General features: G+C 33.7%; 1 pseudogene across 1 annotated transcript; it reads left to right on the forward strand.

Annotated features, from left to right (window-relative positions):
• The first annotated feature begins 13,040 nt into the window (after positions 1–13,040).
• On the forward strand, positions 13,041–15,726 carry LOC143581449 (transcription factor bHLH30-like; annotated as a pseudogene). The gene is made up of 2 exons (XR_013143821.1): positions 13,041–13,708; positions 15,088–15,726. The product of XR_013143821.1 is annotated as a transcription factor bHLH30-like (transcript).
• The last annotated feature ends 4,866 nt before the right edge of the window (positions 15,727–20,592 follow it).

The raw sequence follows: 20,592 nt of genomic DNA on the forward strand, positions 1-20,592 counted from the left end.
TGTGTGAATGAAGTCTTAATAAGGAATTGATGAAAGTTGTCTCACATCGGATTGGGAACAAAATAAAGGAGTGATATATAAGATAGAGCTTTTACCACTCATTTGAATCTTTATGACATGTTTTACCACAAGTCCTACCCGTGCAGGGGGGGGGGGGTTGCAAATTTGGGTTTCTTGACTAGAAATTCTTCGAACTCGTGCGTGCCCACACGTTCCGCGGACACGAATGCAATTCCAAAAATAGTACTACGCTTATGCTTTGAACCGGAGCCCCCTGGAAACAGATCACGAATCTCTTTAAGAAAATTGTGTCAAACACATTCCCGGTTACTAAAGGCCTACCAAGGTCAAAATTTTGATGATCTAAAGCCTAAAGGTATATTGGTAGTTTGCTAAGTGCTACAATGTTATGAAAATAGAAGAAAAAAAGAACAGAGAATCAGATTTTGGGCTAAAACATTTAGACAACTGGGCCAATATTTGAATGGGCTATAAATTAGGACGATAATGTGAGGTATGAGGATTTGTACTATAGATCAGTAAAGCACAAATATAAAAAAAGGTTTGTAACTAAATAATATAGATTTGGTTAATTAGTAAGATATCAGTAATTTACTCTTAATACACAGATCTACATTCTATCAACTCTTATCGTATAATTCGTGACAATTTGATATTTTAGAAAGTCATGCTTCAAAATAAGATATTAATTTGAACTATTACATAATTATCATTTTAATAAAATCTGTCACTAAGATAGTTAAAATCTTGAAATTACATGAAACTAAAATTATAATGTGTGTTGCTAAAGATAATTAAAATCTTAAAATATATTGAAACCAAAATATGTGCCTTGTGCAAGCATCGCAAGCATGATTGCGGGTGGTATACAGAAACACACCATCTCACTAAACATTATTGTTTGTAAATTGATGATCATGGCTGGCTCAATGTTTTCGGATGTTTAAACCTAACTAAAATATTGATGTTTTTTTAATGTGTATAACACTAGAAAGTATCCAAAAATTATGACATATGGATGATATGCATTAATCATGGACATGAGGCATGCTTTCTTAGTTTGTGGCCATCAATGAGTTACTAATGATAAAAAAAGCCAACTTTCAAAATACCCATATACATAACACCTATTTAGATCGTTGTTCAATAAAACTGGAGGTCTAAAGTCTTGCCTGATTTAGTTGGCTCAAGAGCCGGCCCTCCCGATGATGCCGATGTTAGACATTCATCATTCAATTCGAGAAACCGAGAAGTAAAAACCTGGTATTATTTTCTGTGTAAGCATCCAAATGTTTTCTCTAAAGATATAGACGGATTATCTTGCAAACTAAAATAACAAATAATTAAGTATGAAACAGAATCTTTTATTGACCCAGCAAAATGAACAAAGAATGATTTGATGTTAACTGATAACGAAATTTATGTAATATTAATCCATATTAAATGAAAATCGTTAAGAGTGACAATATACATGGGGTCTTCTTGGGATAACAAACAATATTATATGGTATTTATTTAATCATGGCCGTTAAATTCTTTGACTTTAGAGTCCATTTGGTCCTAGTGCCTTGCTTTTACTTTCGGAAAGAACTCTTTCGAGATTGATCTATGTAAATACAGCATAACTCCACGTCTTGTTAACTAATTATTGAAAGCGATATAATTCTTTTCTTTAATTTAGAATACCCATAATAAAAAACCTTTACAAACCGTCACGTTAGCTACACATCATATTTCAAACCAAACTCAAAAAAATACCATTTCGTTCACAACAACAAACATCCACAAACTTCATTAAAAATTATTGTTATATATATGAAAGGTTTCAAAAGTCGCTAGACGAACCCTAGATAGTTGACCGAGGAGTTAGTAGTACTTGGAGAGTATTAATATAAAGAAAATTAATTTTGAATATTATTTCTATGTTGAAATAAGCATAATTCACGTCAAAAAAAGCCTAGCCGACTTTTGATTGCCTAGCCCGACTTTTAACCGACTTTAAGGGAATCCTAGCTAACCCGACTTTTAACCACATAGCCCCAATTTTGACCGCCTTCGACTAATCCAGGCCGACTTGAAGAAAGTGTCCAAGGTAAGTGGTCCGAGGACCGACTAGTCGGCCTTGAAATCCAACTTTGACAACACTGGTCATATGTGTGTGTATGAGAGTGAGGACCCACTCGCTCGTCCGCCCTAAAGTCAGAAGCCATGGACTTGGTCGATAGATTTGATGCCCACAACGGTGGTGTCCATGCTACCCCTCGCCCACTCCTTTGCCACGTCCTCCAACCTGGTGCCGCGTCTACAAGGAGTATGACACATTATGGATGTCTAAAATACAGCATAATAAATGTGCGTATGAATTTCCTGTTGGTTTAGTATAAGGATAGTATACATTAACAAACATGGTATATATTAACAAACACTTTGAAACTTTGTTGAATTCTCGGTAGGAAAAATTTTAGTATGATCTTTACGAAGATATAACATTTATATATATTTTGTCTCATCATACTGATAATAAACACCAAGAAATTGAGTGAAGCATTTCGTGGTTGGTTCGCGTGTTAAGATTGTGTACATTGCGGTTCATGCCTGTCTTCTTTCCTAAAACCAAGTTGCTTACAAGTCACTTCTTGTTAGGAGGTAGATCAAACGATTAGCATACAACCTCTAAAAGATTTGTGAACACTTAGCTAGTGATTTAATAGGAAACCATTTGCTAAGCTTAATAAACCATTGGCTATCATTAGTACCAATACTTATGTATTTTATTGCTTCCTTTGGTGCACCTTTTAAAAGGTCTTACTTCGATTAACAAACACTTTATTCTTGATAGGATTGTAGAAACACTATATTTTCAATTCAGATCTTGGTCTAAAGTTGTTGAGGTTTCGTGTTCTATATATATACCTCACATCTGGAACATTTCCATGCAACAAATTGTATGGTGTGTCTTGTTAACTTTTGTTGAAACCATAATAGGGTTTAACGCAAGACTCTAAGGCAAAGCCTAAACTGACAGATAAAGCGTATCATGACTCATTAATGATAAGACCATGCATTTCACGCATGGTAAAATTCCGTCTCAAATGCATCCTTATGTCGTTGCGTTTTGGGCAGAGTAAGTTGTGAAACAAAACAGTGAATTTATGCAGCCTGCCGCTCTATGAGCTTTCATTATTGGAATAGTATTATGTAAATCATATAAAAGTAAGATACATAATGTTGGAAGTAATTTCGGACTCCAAGTCACAGGTCGGTGAACTTGAGGGATCAATATTGACAAGCAGGTCATAATTAATCGTGTTTCCTAATTACGTTATGTTTCCTAATTGTATTGTAATTATAATATGTAATGTCTTGGCTGGCAAGTTAGGTTAGTCTATATAAACATGTCATGGTTAGACATTATGGGGGTGGTGTGAGATGCAACCGAGTTAGGGTTCATCTAGAGACACACAAGAGATGTAACCGAGTTAGGGTTCGTCTAGGGTGAGGTTGGTGTAACCGAGTTAGGGTTCATCAAGAGTCAAACCGAGTTATGGTTTGAGGTTTGTAATCAGTTTTTTGAGTGAGATTTTCTGATTAATATAAACGAGAGTTATTCGTTTAGTTCGTGTGTTGATTATCGATCCGGGAGTACTTGACATAAGACACTCTCTATTTAAATTCCAAACCCCTCTTTTCATCATGGTTAATACCATGGATTTGAGCGAAGCCTTTTGTCACTTGTTATGTGTTTAAACCGGGTACAATGCCCGTCCATGCCGGCTTCTTTTTTAAGAGCAAGTTGCTTTCATCATACTTTGTTGGAATGTATGTTTTCGATAAGCCACGTCAGCCGAGCCACGTCAGCATGTTTGTTACAGTTTATTTGTTGATATCTAATTAACAGAGCTAGTTAGTTTGTTAGTAGTTAGTTAGTTAGTTGTCTTCTTCTCTATAACTAGTTTTCTTTCTTGTAATGAACGATAATGAAAAACAAAACTGTTGTTCACAAATTCTCTCAGTTTGATCAAGATTTCATGGTATCAGAGCTCAGGGGCTTCTGATCTTCGTTTTGATCTTGATTCTTTTTACTCAATCGTTCAATTTCGTTTCAGTTTCCTTCAATCGATCATTTCAATCATTCGTTTCCGCTGTTACAATCAATTCATCAACCTTCGATCATTTGATTTCCTTTAGTTACTTTTGCCCTAATTCTTTTGTACCTTTTCAATTTTGCCCTAATTCTTCAATTTTGCCCTAATTTTCTTCAAATCTTCAATTGTTTCTTCAATTTAATGGCGTCAAGTACTTCTACCAGTTCAATAGATTCCTCTAATCCTCTTTATCTTCATGCTTTTGATCATCCTGGTATGTTGCTCGTGTCAAAATCTTTTGATGGAACGGGATTTAATGCTTGGAAGAGAGCTATGTCTATCGCTCTTTCTGCAAAGAACAAGCTCGGATTTGTTACTGGTGATGTTCCAAGCCCTAGCATTCCTACTCAGCAGCAATTGTGGCAACGTTGCAATGATATGGTAATCTCTTGGATCTTGAACACATTATCAAAAGATATCAGTGAAAGTGTTTTGTATACTCAAACTGCTCATCAATTATGGTCTGAACTTGATGATAGATATAATCAGGCAAATGGTGCAAAATTGTATCAATTACAGAAAAATTTGTGTCAAATTTTCCAAAGAAATAGTGATATTGCTACTTATTTCACAAAAGTCAAAAGTAATTGGGATGAACTGAATGCACTATCTGGAATCCCTCCATGTACATGTGGTAATTCAGTCCTGATAGCAAAAAGAGAGGAGCAACGACGTCTTGTACAGTTTCTCATGGGATTAAATCCTTCATATGACACGGTTAGAGGCACTATTTTGATGATGACTCCTCTTCCCTCAATTAGTCAAGCTTATTCCCTTCTTCTTCAAAATGAGAAGCAGAAAGAGATTCATGCTGAAGGGCAATTTAATATGGAAGCAGCATCAATGAATGCATACAATCCGGGACGTGGAAATCAAAACAACAAATCTGATGTCAAAAGACTTGTATGCACTAAATGCAAACGCAGTGGACATCTTACTGAAAAATGTTATAGGTTAATTGGTTTCCCAAAAGATTTCAAATTCACTAAGACAAAGAAGTTTGCAGCAAATTCTTCTTGTGATGAACATCTTACTTCTGGTCTGACTCAAGAACAATATAATGGTCTTCTTCAATTGCTAACCAATTCTCAAGTTCACACCAATACTGCTTCTCAAACTGCACCTGATGCTTCTGTCAATTCAGCCACATTTGCATGTATTATGGCTTGCAATTCATCTTTTAAAAGTGATAAACTGAAACACACAACATGGATCATAGACACGGGTGCTACTGATCACATGTGTTTTGATGAATCGCTACTCACAAATGTTCAAAATCTTAGTAAACCATTTTATATTTCTCTTCCAAATGGCCAATTAATCATCTCAACTAAAGTTGGAACAGTTCATATTACCTCTAATTTTTCAATTTCTAATGTTCTTTTAGTTCCTCAGTTCAAACATAATCTTCTATCTGTTCCCAAACTCTGCAATGATACAAATGGGTTGGTTTATTTTTCTAACACATCTTGTGTCTTGCAGGCCCCTTCACAGAAGAGGCTACTGGTTCTTGGTAACCTGATTTAAGAACTTTACATTCTTCAACAATCTGTTCAAAATAAATCTAGTTTGAATAATGTTGTTTCAAGTTCAAATTCCCATTGTAATGTTGTCATTAGTGGTTTTACATGGCACAATCGTCTTGGACATTTACCCTTATACAAACTAAAATGTTTGGATGTGTTTTCTAATACTCATATTCCAGATATTGAATGTTGTAAAATTTGTCCTCAAGCAAGGCAACATCGTTTGCCTTTTCCCAAAAGTCATAGGGAAACTTCATCAATTTTTGATTAAATCCACATTGATGTTTGGGGACCCTACAAAACATCCACATACAATGGGTATAATTACTTTCTAACCATTGTAGATGATTTTAGTAGAGTAACATGGACTCACCTAATGTCAACCAAAAGTAATTCTTTTCCAATTTTACAAGGTTTTCTTGAAATGGTCAAAACTCATTTTCATACATCAGTCAAATGTATTCGTTCCGATAATGCATTCGTACTTGGTTCTGGTATTCAGCAGGTTGAGTATTTTATCAAACATGGTATCATACATCAAACTAGTTGTGTGAGAACACCACAACAAAATGGTGTAGTCGAACGTAAGCATAAGCATCTTTTAGAGACTTCACGGGCTCTACTATTTCAGTTTAAACTTCCTATGAAATTTTGGGGGGAATGTGTTCTAACTGCAACATATCTCATCAATTTATTTCCTACTAAACTTCTTAGTAGTAAAACACCATTTGAGATTTTGTTTGGCAAACCTCCATCATATTCACATCTAAAAAGCTTTGGTTGTTTATGTTTTGTATCCACACTTAAACAAGGCCGAGATAAGTTTCAACCTCGTGCTTCTCCATGTATTTTCATTGGATATCCGTTTGGTAAAAAGGCTTATAAACTTTACAACTTAAACACCAAAACTGTTTTTGTCTCAAGAGATGTAATATTTCTTGAACATATCTTTCCATCCACCACACAACTAGATCATAAATCTTTGTTTCCAGAAGTTGATTCTGATTTTCAGCATTTAATTGCTTCTCTTGATTCACCTCATTCTGATCAGTCAATAGACCAGTCATCATCATCCTCTACTATTCCTATTCTTACTCGTCGTTCCTCTAGAACACATAATCCACCGGCCTATCTTAGTGATTATCTTTGTAACATTGCTTCATCTGATTGTCATTCTTGTGTTCATACTGTTACTGCCTTTTCTGTTGTACAATCTGTTAAAACAAATGAACTGTCAACTCCAACCAACATCTCTTACATAATTTGGATAATGTCCGGGAACCTTCCTCATATAAAGAAGCAACCTTGCATCCAGCTTGGAAAGATGCTATGAACAAAGAATTTGAAGCTTTAGAACATAATCACACATGGCTTCTTGTTGATCTTCCTAAGGGAAAGAAACCTATTAAATGTAAATGGGTTTACAAAGTTAAGTATAATGCATACGGGTCTGTGGAAAGATGCAAAGCTCGTTTGGTTGTACGAGGTGATACTCAAAAAGAAGGTATTGACTATACTGAAACCTTCTCCCCCGTGGTTAAAATGACTACTATTCGGAGTTTAATTGCAATTGCAGCCAAAATGAAATGGGATTTATTTCAACTAGACGTGAATAATGCTTTTCTTCACGGTGATCTAGATGAAGAAATCTATATGTCTCCTCCTCCTAGTATGACTCTAGATAACCCCAATCAAGTTTTAAAACTTCAAAAATCCCTTTATGGCTTAAAGCAAGCTTCACGACAGTGGTATGCCAAGCTCTCAGATGCTTTAAGATCTAAAGGATATGTTAGATCTTCAAACGACTATTCGTTATTTTCCAAAACCATGGGTTCTTCTATTGTTCATGTTGCAGTAAATGTTGATGACATACTGTTGACAGGCAATAATTCAGAAGAAATGCTATCTTTAAAGTCATTTCTTGATACTACTTTTAAAATCAAAGATTTGGGTTCTCTTAATTACTTTCTAGGCATTGAAGTTTTAAAAGAACCGAATGGCATCATTATGACTCAACGTAAGTTTGCAAAAGATTTAGTTGTAGAATTTGCTGTTTCATCATGCACTTCATCGCCTCTCCCTACTCATTTGCAATTGGCAGCTAATATTGGATCGTTGCATTCTGATCCCTTGGAGTACAGACATTTAGTAGGCAAACTGAATTATTTGACACATACTCGACCAGACTTGGCTTTCACTATTCAGTTTCTAAGTCAGTTCATGCAAGACCCTCGTACTCCACATTGGGAGGCTGCTCTTCACACGCTTAGCTACGTTAAAGGAACGCTTTCTCATGGTTTGTTTTTTAACAATAATAATGACTTAAAGATAGAAGCTTTATGTGATTCTGATTGGGCATCTTGCCCCAATACTAGACGATCTGTTAGTGGGTATTTTATTCTTCTCGGAGGAAGTCCAATTTCATGGAAATCTAAAAAACAGCCCACTGTTTCATTGAGTTATGCTGAATCTGAATACCGTTCAATGCCTCGTGTAACTGCTGAACTTGCATGGCTTACTCGTCTTCTTCATGAATTGTCTCTTCCATCAGTTGTTCCTATTCCTTTGAAGTGTGACAGCCAAGCTGCTATATACATCGCCAAAAACCCGGTTTACCATGAACGAACGAAACACATTGAGCTGGACTGTCACTTTGTTCGGGAAAAATTACAAGAAGGCTTAATCGATCTAATTCATGTTCGTACTGGTGAACAACTAGCAGATGTGTTTACAAAGAGTTTACCTGTTTCCAAGCATTCATTTTTAATTTCCAAGTTGGGGCTTTCGATACCTCCAACTTGAGGGGGGCTGTTGGAATGTATGTTTTCGATAAGCCACGTCAGCCGAGCCACATCAGCATGTTTGTTACAGTTTATTTGTTGATATCTATTTAATAGAGCTAGTTAGTTTGTTAGTACTTAGTTAGTTAGTTGTCTTCTTCTCTATAACTAGTTTTCTTTCTTGTAATGAACGATAATGAAAAACAAAACTGCTGTTCACAAATTCTCTCAGTTTGATCAAGATTTCATACTTGTTAGGAGGTAGATCAAACAAGTACCATACCTGGTTATCATACATGCATTTTCTCTATCTTGATGTTTGTAACTTAATGCTACTAGGCAGTTTCAAATGTCTTAAAACCTCATGGTAATTAGTGGGCTCACCTTTACCCGCGAGTGACACTTTGTTATTTTCTATGAGGAATTCATGTCTCTGGGAGTTCATTAAGCTATTGGTTGATCGATTATTACTACCAACATTAGTCAATTGTGTAGTTCTTGAAATATTTTGGGATCAACATTACTTCTATTAGTTCTTTTGAATGAAAGCTAAGAAAGGTCTAACACAGAGCAACAAGAATGTTATTCTTGGTGTGATTGTAGAAGTAATAACCTAATTATTTCCACAAAGGTAACCCTGAAAATGTATTCTTGGAAGGATGTTGAAGTAATTATAACCCAAGTATTGAGTTTTTGCTGCTAAAACATATTTTACATTTCTAATAGTTTAGAACTTATATTCTATACATGTAAGTTATAATCTAGTAATAAAATAATTACATATGCATATTAAGTGAAACTGATTTAAATGATACAAAGCAACCAAAGTGGATTTTGAATTATTTTGAGACATCAAGTAATATTTCATTAAGAACCACCATTAACAACTCCACCACCCTTATCACCATCTTGTACCAGGAGCGACTCAACCTATTTCGGAGCCTAAAGCGGAATTTGAAATTCAATTTTTTCATAAAATTATAGCAAGTTCTATATATAAAAATATTAATTCTTTATATGAAGTGTATGAGAGTTGAAATTACGTAGCATCAAGTCATCAACTGTACCTCTAGTGGAAATCACATAAAGATCAATATCTGTAAATCAAAGCCAATGCCAAAATCCTAAACATATGTGAGGGCATAAAAAAGACATTTTTTTAATGTTATTTGTATGTAAAAATTCCGATCGTCTTCCTTAAAATTAGTGTTAAGTCTCAATGTCACCAACAAGAAAATAATTCTTGGGTCCGCTACTAACTGTTATTATTACCATTTAAATATTAAAAAAAAATAAAAGAAAAAAGAAGTTGTTGGTTTTCGAATCTAATCTAACTATCTAATCTAATCTAACTATACTAATAAAAGAAAATAATGAGGATGATGTGACAACCCTACATTTATTCTTGACCTAATCTCTCTTCTCATTCATCCTACCTATCCATGGGTTATGGAGCAAAACCATATTGACAAATGGGTTATAATTTCCTTTCTAATTCTCTAATCTTTCATCTCATTCATCATAACTATCCATTGGTCATGGGTCAAAATAATTTTGCCAAATGGGTTGTAATTTTATTTCTAATTCTTTAATTTCTCATCTTATTTATCCTACCTATCTATGAGTCATGTGACAAAACAATTTTGAGAAATGGGTTATAAGTTCTCTTCTAATTCTTTAATCTCTCATCTCATTATCATAGTTATCCACGGGTAATTGGTCAAAACAATTTTTGCAAATGTTGTATATGAAACAATTCGAATTTGTAAATTTGAGATTCTAGACTTCTTATTGTTTGTACTATATATTTTATCTTCTTTTTATCTATAATTTTGTTTATTCTTTCAGATAATAGATCTTTTTATCTTTATTATTTTATAAATCTTGTGTAATACACGTGTTTAAAAGCTAGTATTTCATAAACAAACATCTTGCATTATATTGAGAGCGTGCACATGCTTTGTACTTAAAAATGATTACGGTAAAGTTTCTAATAGTGCTTTTTGACCGGAAGTTATGATCATCCATCTTCAATTCCTCTCACACTAAAAAACATTTAAATTATGGTATTTAAAAATAATTTAAGACAATATATTACTGAATCATCAAGTAACTAAAACATTAATAATCTCCTTGTGGTCTAGTGGTTAAAGGTTTGGATTCTTCATCAGAGACTCAACTCAAATTCGAATCCCACTCGTGTCACTTTTTTGTGAATATTGACAATGAAGGATTTGAGATATGCCTTGTGCAAAGGTTGTCAATTCGAACTCTGAGTCCACCCGGGTTTTCGTCCCACCGTGTGTTTGCCAGAGAGTTCTGTTCTTGTGGTGACACAACAATTGTCAAGTGGCAGTCGGCGGTATGATTTCCCAGGGGAACGCCCAAACTAAACTCTGAAGCCAGTGTGGGGTCGGTTAAGACAACTTAGTCTGGCCAGAGTGAGGGCATCGGGGCTCTCCAAATTTGGAGAGTGCGGTAGCTTAATTACAAGAAATTCGTCGTTCTAAAAAAACTAAAATATTAATATTAATGTTTAGTATAATGAAATTTTTCCCAATTTAGTCACTCAATTTTAAAAAGTGTTTTAATCAAGTCACTCGACTTTTATATTTTATTAAATTAAAGGTATTAACATGTTTTTTAGCCTTTCTCTTTTTTGTTTCACATAGGAAATCTTTTTATATATATTTTTTATGTTGACGTTGAGTGGCGACGTGAATTTTATTTTATTTTTTTGAATTTTAATATAATTAACGTTTTTAAAAATTTTCTAAATTTAACTAAATATATTGAAAATTCCGACCTCCATTTCTTATCATCAATTTCTTTTTTTGACGCACAAAAAAATCGGTGAGACTCTATTTGAAGATTTAGTGACCCGATTTAGGAAAAATATGCATGAGTGACCTAATTAGAACACTTTTGAAACATGTTTGTTATTCTATGAGATATCCCCTACTAAAAATAATCAATGCATTTGATATACTTCTCATACACTCGTCCAGATATAGCCTGTGTCGTTGGAGTTTGTAAGTTACTTCATGCACCAACCTAAAGTTGCCCATATGAAAGTTGTGTTAAGAATCATTAGGTATCTCAAGGGAACACCTAATCATGGAGTTTTGTTCAAATCAAAGGAGCATTTAGAGATCTCGGTATATACTGATGCTAATTGGGCAGGAGATAAAGTAACCGACATTCTACATTGGGATACTTCACGTTAGTTGGAGGAAACCTGGTAACTTGGAAAAGTAAAAAAAGCATAATGTAAATGCTTTGTCAAGTGTAGAAGCTGAATTCAGAGGAATAGCACGTGGCTTAATGGAAGTTTTATTGGTCCGAAAACTCTTAACTGAACCCGGTTTTCCTCCCGAAGGTAGCAGTAGAATTATGTGTGACAATGAAGTTGCAATTCAAATCTTAGAAAATCCAGTTCAACATGATCGAACCAAACACGTAGAAGTTGACATGAGCTTTATTAGTGAGAAGCTTGGAACATGAATTGTTGAACTTATTTTTGGTCATTCAGAAGATTAGTTAGCCGACATACTGACAAAAGAAGTTAATGGGAGAATATGCATCCATTGTCTAAGCAAGTTGAGTAGGGGACCCCATTACTCAACTAGATGGGAGTGTTCAAAATAATTAGAATAGAAAGATTACAAGATCAGTCAACCATCATCTCCCAAAACTAAGACATAATCACAGGTCGTTTACAACCAATTTCAAGCCCATATATCGTTTCCATTATTAACTCTTGTAATTTACTATAGTTTATGTTCATTGTAATAATACACAAAAGAGTATCAATACAATTACAAGTATTCGAGCACCCTTATTTCCAACAATACTGCTACCAAGTCTCAACGATAAATGGTTCTCTCAACTCCCACCAAAGTCTATGATAAAAGTATGCAAACCTCCAATAGTGTTAAGTAAATCGGGTCTCTCTATCCGACACAATAAATATTAACAAGCTCGCGCACACACAAACTTTTCATGAAACCACCTCTTTGATCTAAGCGCCCACATTATGATCAAATGAGCAAGACTCGAGCTCGAATAGACAAGAAAAGAACACTAATTAGCTATTCTATCCACAATTACTCACATGAAATCATAACTCTTAATTATCTTAGGTAGTTTTGTTACTAAACCATGATCATGTGTTCACACGCTCATTTCGTAACCTTTATTTAAACTTTTCTATACATCTTTTAGTTTACCGTCTTGACTTGTAAACAAGTTAAATATTTACCCATGCACTCAACAATACCCATGTTCATACCAGACCACTGGTAAACTATTACAAATCTCAATACATTCTATGTTTGCATAAACATGTATATTATATTGTATATATATGAAGTAATTTATCAAACAATTATAAATAAAATTTAAGTATTGAACCATAAAAGCATTGAAAGCAAAATCTTAACCCTGGCCTTCAATATGTTTACACACCTCTTACTTGATATATAAATAACTTTTTCATTAAAGTATAGAAAAGTTGAATCTTAATTTTATTAATTTTAAATATTATTATTCTTGTTATAAATTTAATGTAAGCTAGTAAATTAGTTATTTAACTCTTTTAGCCATATTATCTTGGTACCTACAATTAAATCTAATGGATCTTAAAAGTTTTCTAATCCAATTTTGCAAGGATAAAAAGGCACCACTCTCCTTTGTCTTCCCACAACCTCACAAAACCAAACTATAGCTTCTTCAATTCACACACAAAAACACACAACCAAAAGTAAAGTATATTGCTTCTAATTTCCCCTTTTTAATCATCCCTTTTGCCTTCCCTACATCCAAATCCTATACAGTTTTAGTTTCATTTAAAATAAAGTAGTAGTATCATTCAATCATGCATCATCATCACCCATCTTCATGGACAACTTTACCTCAACCATTCCACCACCACACCACTTTCAACCATGTTATTCCTAGCCCAACCGGAGACCACCACCCGTTTAACCTTCCTCCACCACGTTCTCCACCGTTATCTCACGGTGGTTTGTTTAAGAGCGTGGTTGATGGCTTGCAACCTGGACTGGACCCATGTAAGGTCCAGACTGGCATGGTTAAAAATATGACTGCTCAAGAGATTGCGGATGCCAAAAGCATAGCCGCCTCGAAAAGCCATAGCGAAGCAGAACGAAGACGACGAGAACGAATCAATAATCATCTCACAAAGCTTCGTAGCTTGCTTCCCAACACCACCAAAGTAAGTTGTTTTAATTTGTGTTTCTTATTTTATAATTAAAAAGCTTCAACGTATTGCGCTCATCAAAGAGCAACTTTTCTCAAAATCTCACTCAAAAGGTTCAAAAGGTGCTGAGTTGGAATCTCATTCTAATTCTAACTAAGGATTCTTGTGATTCCGGAGGATCCAGCTACAAGAGAACCAGGAACGAAGAGCTTTCCCCCTTTTCTGCCGACTCTTCGGCCTAATAACGTTGGTTTTAAGAATGAATGAAAGTAAAAAAAAATGAACTTCTTTGCACTACATAAAATATTACATTCAAATTTTGCTGTAATGAATATATATACACCGGTTTCAAATTTATACAGCCTAACCGATATGAAGTATTGTAAAAAAGTTTATTTAATCGCATTTGAATGAATATGTAGGGAGTTTGATTATAAAAAAACTAAGTTGTAGTGATAAAAAAATTGCACACTTAAATTTTCTTTTATTAGTGGTACATATATTCAAAATTTTGAACTTAAATATATTTATGTGTTTACATGCAAGAAATTTATCTATTTTTTTTAAATTCAAAACCGTTTACTTACATATATATTTATGTCTCCCTTTGATACGTTTAACAGTAAAAGAATAGTGTGAGAACCCAATAAACATGAATTACACTCAATTAACTAGATAACAAATAAATTTATTCTTATTTTTTTATTGAAATTTAGAATATATATACAAATAAAAAATGTATTTTTATAATTTCTTTCTATTATAGATTATCTTATTGCACATGACTAATCTGTGTTAAAAGTGTGATACATTTTTTAAGTGAAACGAATGATTCATGAGGCTTGTGTATTAGTCATCCGGATTCCAAGTCATGAGAATAAAAAGAAATCTACTATTCTATTTGTGAGTCGCACATGGCCGCAATTTCTTCTTCATGTTCGATCATGCTTTTTCTATTTGATTATTATAACTTTAAATTAATTTAAAGGTTATTAAAGACTTATTATGACATAGCTTAGCCGATCAAAATAGAATGTAATTCACTAGCATCCTTTTTAATTTTCTTTTCACATTCATACACACATGACATGGAACATAAGTACATAACTACAATATACAATCATGTATATATCATTAGTGTCATTTCACATTTGCCAAAACCCAAAGGTACATGGGATGTGAAAAGTTATTAGATTTTAATAAGATTACCACAACCATAATATTAACGGGGTATCATCGGTGAATTTCACTGGTAATCACATTCACGAACGAATTTGTGATGGATGTGACCGTCGGTAATAGTTATTCATTTTGTAATGTATATAGGTGACATGTTTTTGGAATAGTTTGTAATGGTGACTAATATTATGTTTGTGGTGGGTGTAACATTATAGACGGACAAGGCTTCATTACTTGCTGAAGTGATACAACATGTGAAGGAGCTTAAGTGCCAAACTTCCATGATCGCTGACCGAATTCCAGTTCCGAGTGAGATAGATGAGCTAACCATAGACAATACATCGGATGAAGAAGGTAGGATTGTGATAAGAGCATCATTATGTTGCGAAGATCGGTCAGATCTCTTGCAAGACCTAATCAAAACTTTGAAAATGCTTCGACTGAAAACTTTGAAAGCCGAGATCACAACACTTGGTAGACGTGTAAAGAATGTCCTGTTTGTAACAGGAGCTGATCATCACCCGGGTAGTAGTATCGAAAACCAACAAATGGCGAATCATTGGATAAACATCATCGAAGAAGCGCTTAAGGCAATAATTGAGAAAACAGACGACGGGGTTGATTCCTCTTTTGCGAATATTAAGAGGCAAAAGAAGAACTAACATTGACATCTTTGAGCATAGAAGGTCCCTTCAATAAAATGCATAGAAAAATATAGCTAATTGATCAATCCTTAGGCTTAAACCTTCGAAAATTCCGATTATTTTTGCAAGAATTTTTGGGTTTAAGCCTAAGTTTATTTCCTTTTATGTGATCTTTCTTCTTTATCATTTGAACATGAAGTTTCAGTTATAATATGTGAACTCATATTAACTAGTATTTAAATATTCGTTATCCGTCATTTATATTTCTAAACAACTAAATGTATAACATCCATCGACATTATTCTGGTGCCGCACTTGTTAATAAAGAGTGCTAGTATGAATTTTTGTTGATATAGCATATACATGATGTCGATAACAAGTATCCTATCCAAGTATTGGCAGACCGATAAATTTTTATATCTTCGATAATTTTGAAAATGTGTGACGAATCGGCATCACTCGAGGGTCAGATATAAACATTTCACAAAAAACCAGCATCGAATACCATGTAACACAAAAGAAAGTTATATATTTCTCCATATAAAATAGCATAAAACCTTTGTATACCTACACTTATTGTAAGTGTAGTGATTATCTTTACTTTCTAAAAATTAAACCTAACACCTTTGAATGTTTAATTAAGAGACTTTATTTTTGTCACCGAGTCACCACCTCATGGCATGTAGTGATTGTCAAGATAATATAATAAACATATTAAAAGAAATGTCTACTAGAAAATAATCAACAATTTGCTGTTATGATTAACAGGTTAACTTTTGAATAATGCATTCATAAATTTTGAATTCGAGAGCTATTAACTTCTAAATTATTTTGCAACTTTTGATGAAACTGTATTTGTATATTTATATACCAACATGAATAGATGAGAAACGTATCTACGTCATTGTGACATACGGGTGATGTCATTATAAGTTATAACCCATTCATTTCACGAGTGGTGGACTGGTGGTGTGGCTCTCATCATTTCTTTGAATAATAAATTATAAAGAAACTATTAGCATAAAAACAATAGTGGGGGACCAAAATGGGCATGCGTATGACCAGACCACTACTCGGGTCTCAAACGACTTAAAAAGTAAAATGATATTAGATCCAAGAACTCCATAGTAAGCTTAAATGATAAGATCAGACCGGTCTCGAGGATTTATATAACTAAAAGTCGGGCTAAATAAAAAGGTTTAATAGCTTAAATGGATTATGGATAAAAAGAACTTTTGAACGCAATATATTTATGATGATTAGATCCATATCTATTTTATAAAAAAAAGTTAAAATATAAGAAAAACTTTGCCATGAAACGAATATTACGGGCCTCGCCCGGTTTCCTGGCTCGCACTACCCAAGATACGACCTCTGATAAGATCAGTTGTCTTTTATTAATAATTTTTAAATTTATATAAACTATTACTGTATATATTAAACGAGTTTGGATAGCCGTAAGCTATTACCAAAATAAATGCTTCATAGATTTGGATTTTTTTCGTCAACAAGATGAAAGATCGTTTTAATAAAGCTTTCATCATTAACTATAAGTAGGGGCTCATAGGCTCATACAAGTGCTTCAGAAATTAGTAAATTTTATTTAGGAATCCAGCTATCCCCACACCGCTTGCAATTTGATCCTAGACCACTTGCAAACAATTATTTGATGTTAGAAAGGACATTGACATCATCTAAAAACAAGGCTGGCCGGAAGGGTGTGCGAACCAGACCGTCGGCCGAGGCACACAATCTTTAAGAGACAAAATTTATATATATGTATATGTGTATATGGAAGGGTTAACATGGTTGAGATCAACTCATTGTTCATAGGCACACGAGTTTGACCATTTTTACAATTAAAAAAATAGAAAATCATATAATTGGTACATAAAATGCTTTCTCTCACTCAGTGGCGACGCTTGAACATATACGTCGAGGGGGCCGGACTCAATATGTAAAAAAAAATCATACATTAGAGGGGGGCGGCCTCAAAATTTTGGTCGGAAACGGGTGAATTTAAGCAATGTATAAAAATTTTCAGCTGAAAAAAGATAAATTTACACTGCCAAGCTTTAAAACGGAGGAGGCAGGGCTCAAAATTTCAGTCGGAAACGGGTAAATTTTCACTATTTATCATAATTTTTGGGCAAAAAAGAATAAATTTGCACTACCGAGCTAAAAATGGAGGGGGCCGGGCTCAAAATTTCGGTCAGAAACGGGTAAATTTACATTATGTATAAAACATTTAGGCCGAAAAAGGATAACTTTACACTACCGAGCGAAAAAACAGAGGGGGCCGGGGCCACCCCTGGTCCCAACAAAGCTACGTCCCTGCTCTCACCAAATATCTGTATGTTTTGTCATAAAAAGCATATCTCGGGATGTATGCTTCGTTTTCTCTCTCCACTTTTATATTAACGTAAATCGGAATGTAAGAAATGTAAATCGGAATGCAAGCAACGTATTTAGGTTTTTCTCTCCACCTTCATATAAGAAGACGTGTTTTACATTTGTTACAACTTTTACATCGTATACATATTTTTACAATAAGCAAAAAAACAAGGAGTTATTAATGAAATCATCTAGTCCTATGTGCATCTTTCAAGTGTAAGACCAAAATTGCATTACTAAGACCATTTACTCCACAAATAGCCATATCAACTATACCTTAGACGACCGTTTATCATAAACGACGGTTAGTAGTTAGTTATTAACGGTCATGGAATTTCAAGGCTTACGTTAGTCACATTGAATCAACAAATGTGGAATACAAGAACTAACTGTCCTATAGACATCAAATGGCCATTTGACTTGCAGGGCTTACATCATAACCGCTAGAAGGTACAAATTACCTTCAATAACCACCTACTAATTAAGGGATGAGTGGTATGTTAAAGATGGTAATTCCATGGTCTAGGGAAAATGATGTGATGGTAATGTGGAAGAGAGAAAGAGAGAGCCTTTCATTTACAAACAAGGCTCTAATGCCACTTTTTGGTCCCCAATGAATCACCAAGGTGTGGCAATACGTTCGGATTACAACTGTTTGGTGGAAGTGCTTTTGAGAATTAACAAGAAATGTATTCTAAATATACAAGAAATTATGAAATCCCAAATTCATATATTGAACAAATTTAGAGAGAGAGTTTCACACGACAGATTTACTATGACAGTGGACTATTTTCAAAGTGAATTTGAGTTTTGAGTAAGATAGCATACATCTATGTAATGTTTCTTAGGCTTTGAGCGGAAAATTTAGGCAATAAGAGGCTACAAATTCTTGGAACACCGCTCCCCCCGGCTATAAGTGTAGGGTGGGATGAATATTTATTGCATGTTGTGTGTTTCGGTTTATTATTATTATTATTATTATTATTATCATTATTATTATTATTATTATTATATAGTTGCGAGTGTGATATATAGGGAGATGATCATGAGAGAACTCCATTTTATAGAGAGAACTAGAGAACTAATAATGAAGTAATTTTAATTTAATTAAAAAAATATTTTTAATTTTTTTTTCTTTCATCCTTCTTATATGTTGTTATTATTCACCACAAAAAAATATAAAAATAAAAAAAATTAACGAGTAATGCATATATGCAGTACACTGACTTTTTTAGAATGCATATGTACAATAGTGTGCATTTTGATATTTTAAATAGTGTTGAATATAATATATAGAGTTGTTTGTATTGTTTATTTGCAATAGTGTTATATTATACACAAAAAATAAAAAAAAAAATCGATATAGTGCATATGTGCATTAGTGTTGTATTACATATATGCGATAATGTGTTTTGCATACAATTATTAGTGTCGTATTTGCATATATTCAATAGTGTGTATTTAGATAATGTATTTGTTTTGTATTATATGCAATAAAACACTATTTTATATATACAATACACATTAATGCACATATGCACTACAGTACTACACCGACAAGTTTTTTTTTAGTATCAATATCATCTTATTAGAAGGAGGAAAGAAAAAAATTCACAAAATAATTTTTTTAAAAATAGTTAAAAATAATTCTTTACTAGTTCTCTAGTTCTCTCTTTAAGAGGAGTTCTCTCTAGATCCCACCCTCAGTGTTTCTGTTTATTATTATTATTATTATTATTATTATTATTATTATATATAGTTGCGAGTGTGATATATATATATATATGTGTGTGTATGTGTGTGTATAGATATTGGCTACAACATCATTACCCCCTCAAAATCAAAAACCCGCCATTTGCTAAATAGGCGCCACATGACGCAAATTGTCTCATTTTATAGCCTCTGCACTACACGTAGCCTTACATCGTGGAGTCACTTTTGATAAAATCAAAAATTACAGACATAATATAACACAAAGAAGTCAAGGAATCATTTGCATCATTTTATAGATATACTTACAACCAAAACAAATTAAAGAAAGTTTGAGACCTAAGAGACATATTCAGAATCCATAGGATTTGTGAGCAAAAAATGGGTTCTATAACCCATCATGTTGAAATATAGCTAGTTTAATTCAATAGTTGATCATGTTGAAAAATATTAAGTGAGGTTAGTCTTTAATAATTAATAATATCAGTTTAAATATAATTGTGCTTGTTTTTTATGTTGGATTGAGCCGAGTTCATTTTGGGGTTGACTTACTCATGGTGGGCACAAGTTAATTTGTGTTAAGTATGTGACATTGGAAGGATAGTTGGGCTTGGAGCATAAGCATAATGAGAAGACTTGGGCATGCTAATAGATGTTTCGGATCTAGACGATTGTGTGCTCGTTTATTATAAAACTTGGAGATCTAGAAGTGTTTTGTCTTAATAATTTTTCTCGCTCGTATCTTGTTCTCTCCCATTTAGTGCAGGGTTCATCGCATTGATATCCCCATTGTTTGCATGAGCATATAAGTTTATTCTGTAAGTTCACAGTGTAAAAGATCGAAGTTTAGGTTTCTATTTTCTTATCTAGATTGTATATTTCTTGTGAGAAGTTCGTGATTTGGGTTTAGTAATAAGAGATTCAATATTTATGACACATCACTTAAGGGGATTCATGAGCCATGTAGGCATT

The sequence above is a fragment of the Bidens hawaiensis genome, unplaced genomic scaffold (genome assembly GCF_021521415.1).
Source record: "Bidens hawaiensis isolate Kalapana, Puna unplaced genomic scaffold, B.hawaiensis_p1.1 tig00030951_1, whole genome shotgun sequence".
Taxonomy (NCBI): domain Eukaryota; kingdom Viridiplantae; phylum Streptophyta; class Magnoliopsida; order Asterales; family Asteraceae; genus Bidens; species Bidens hawaiensis.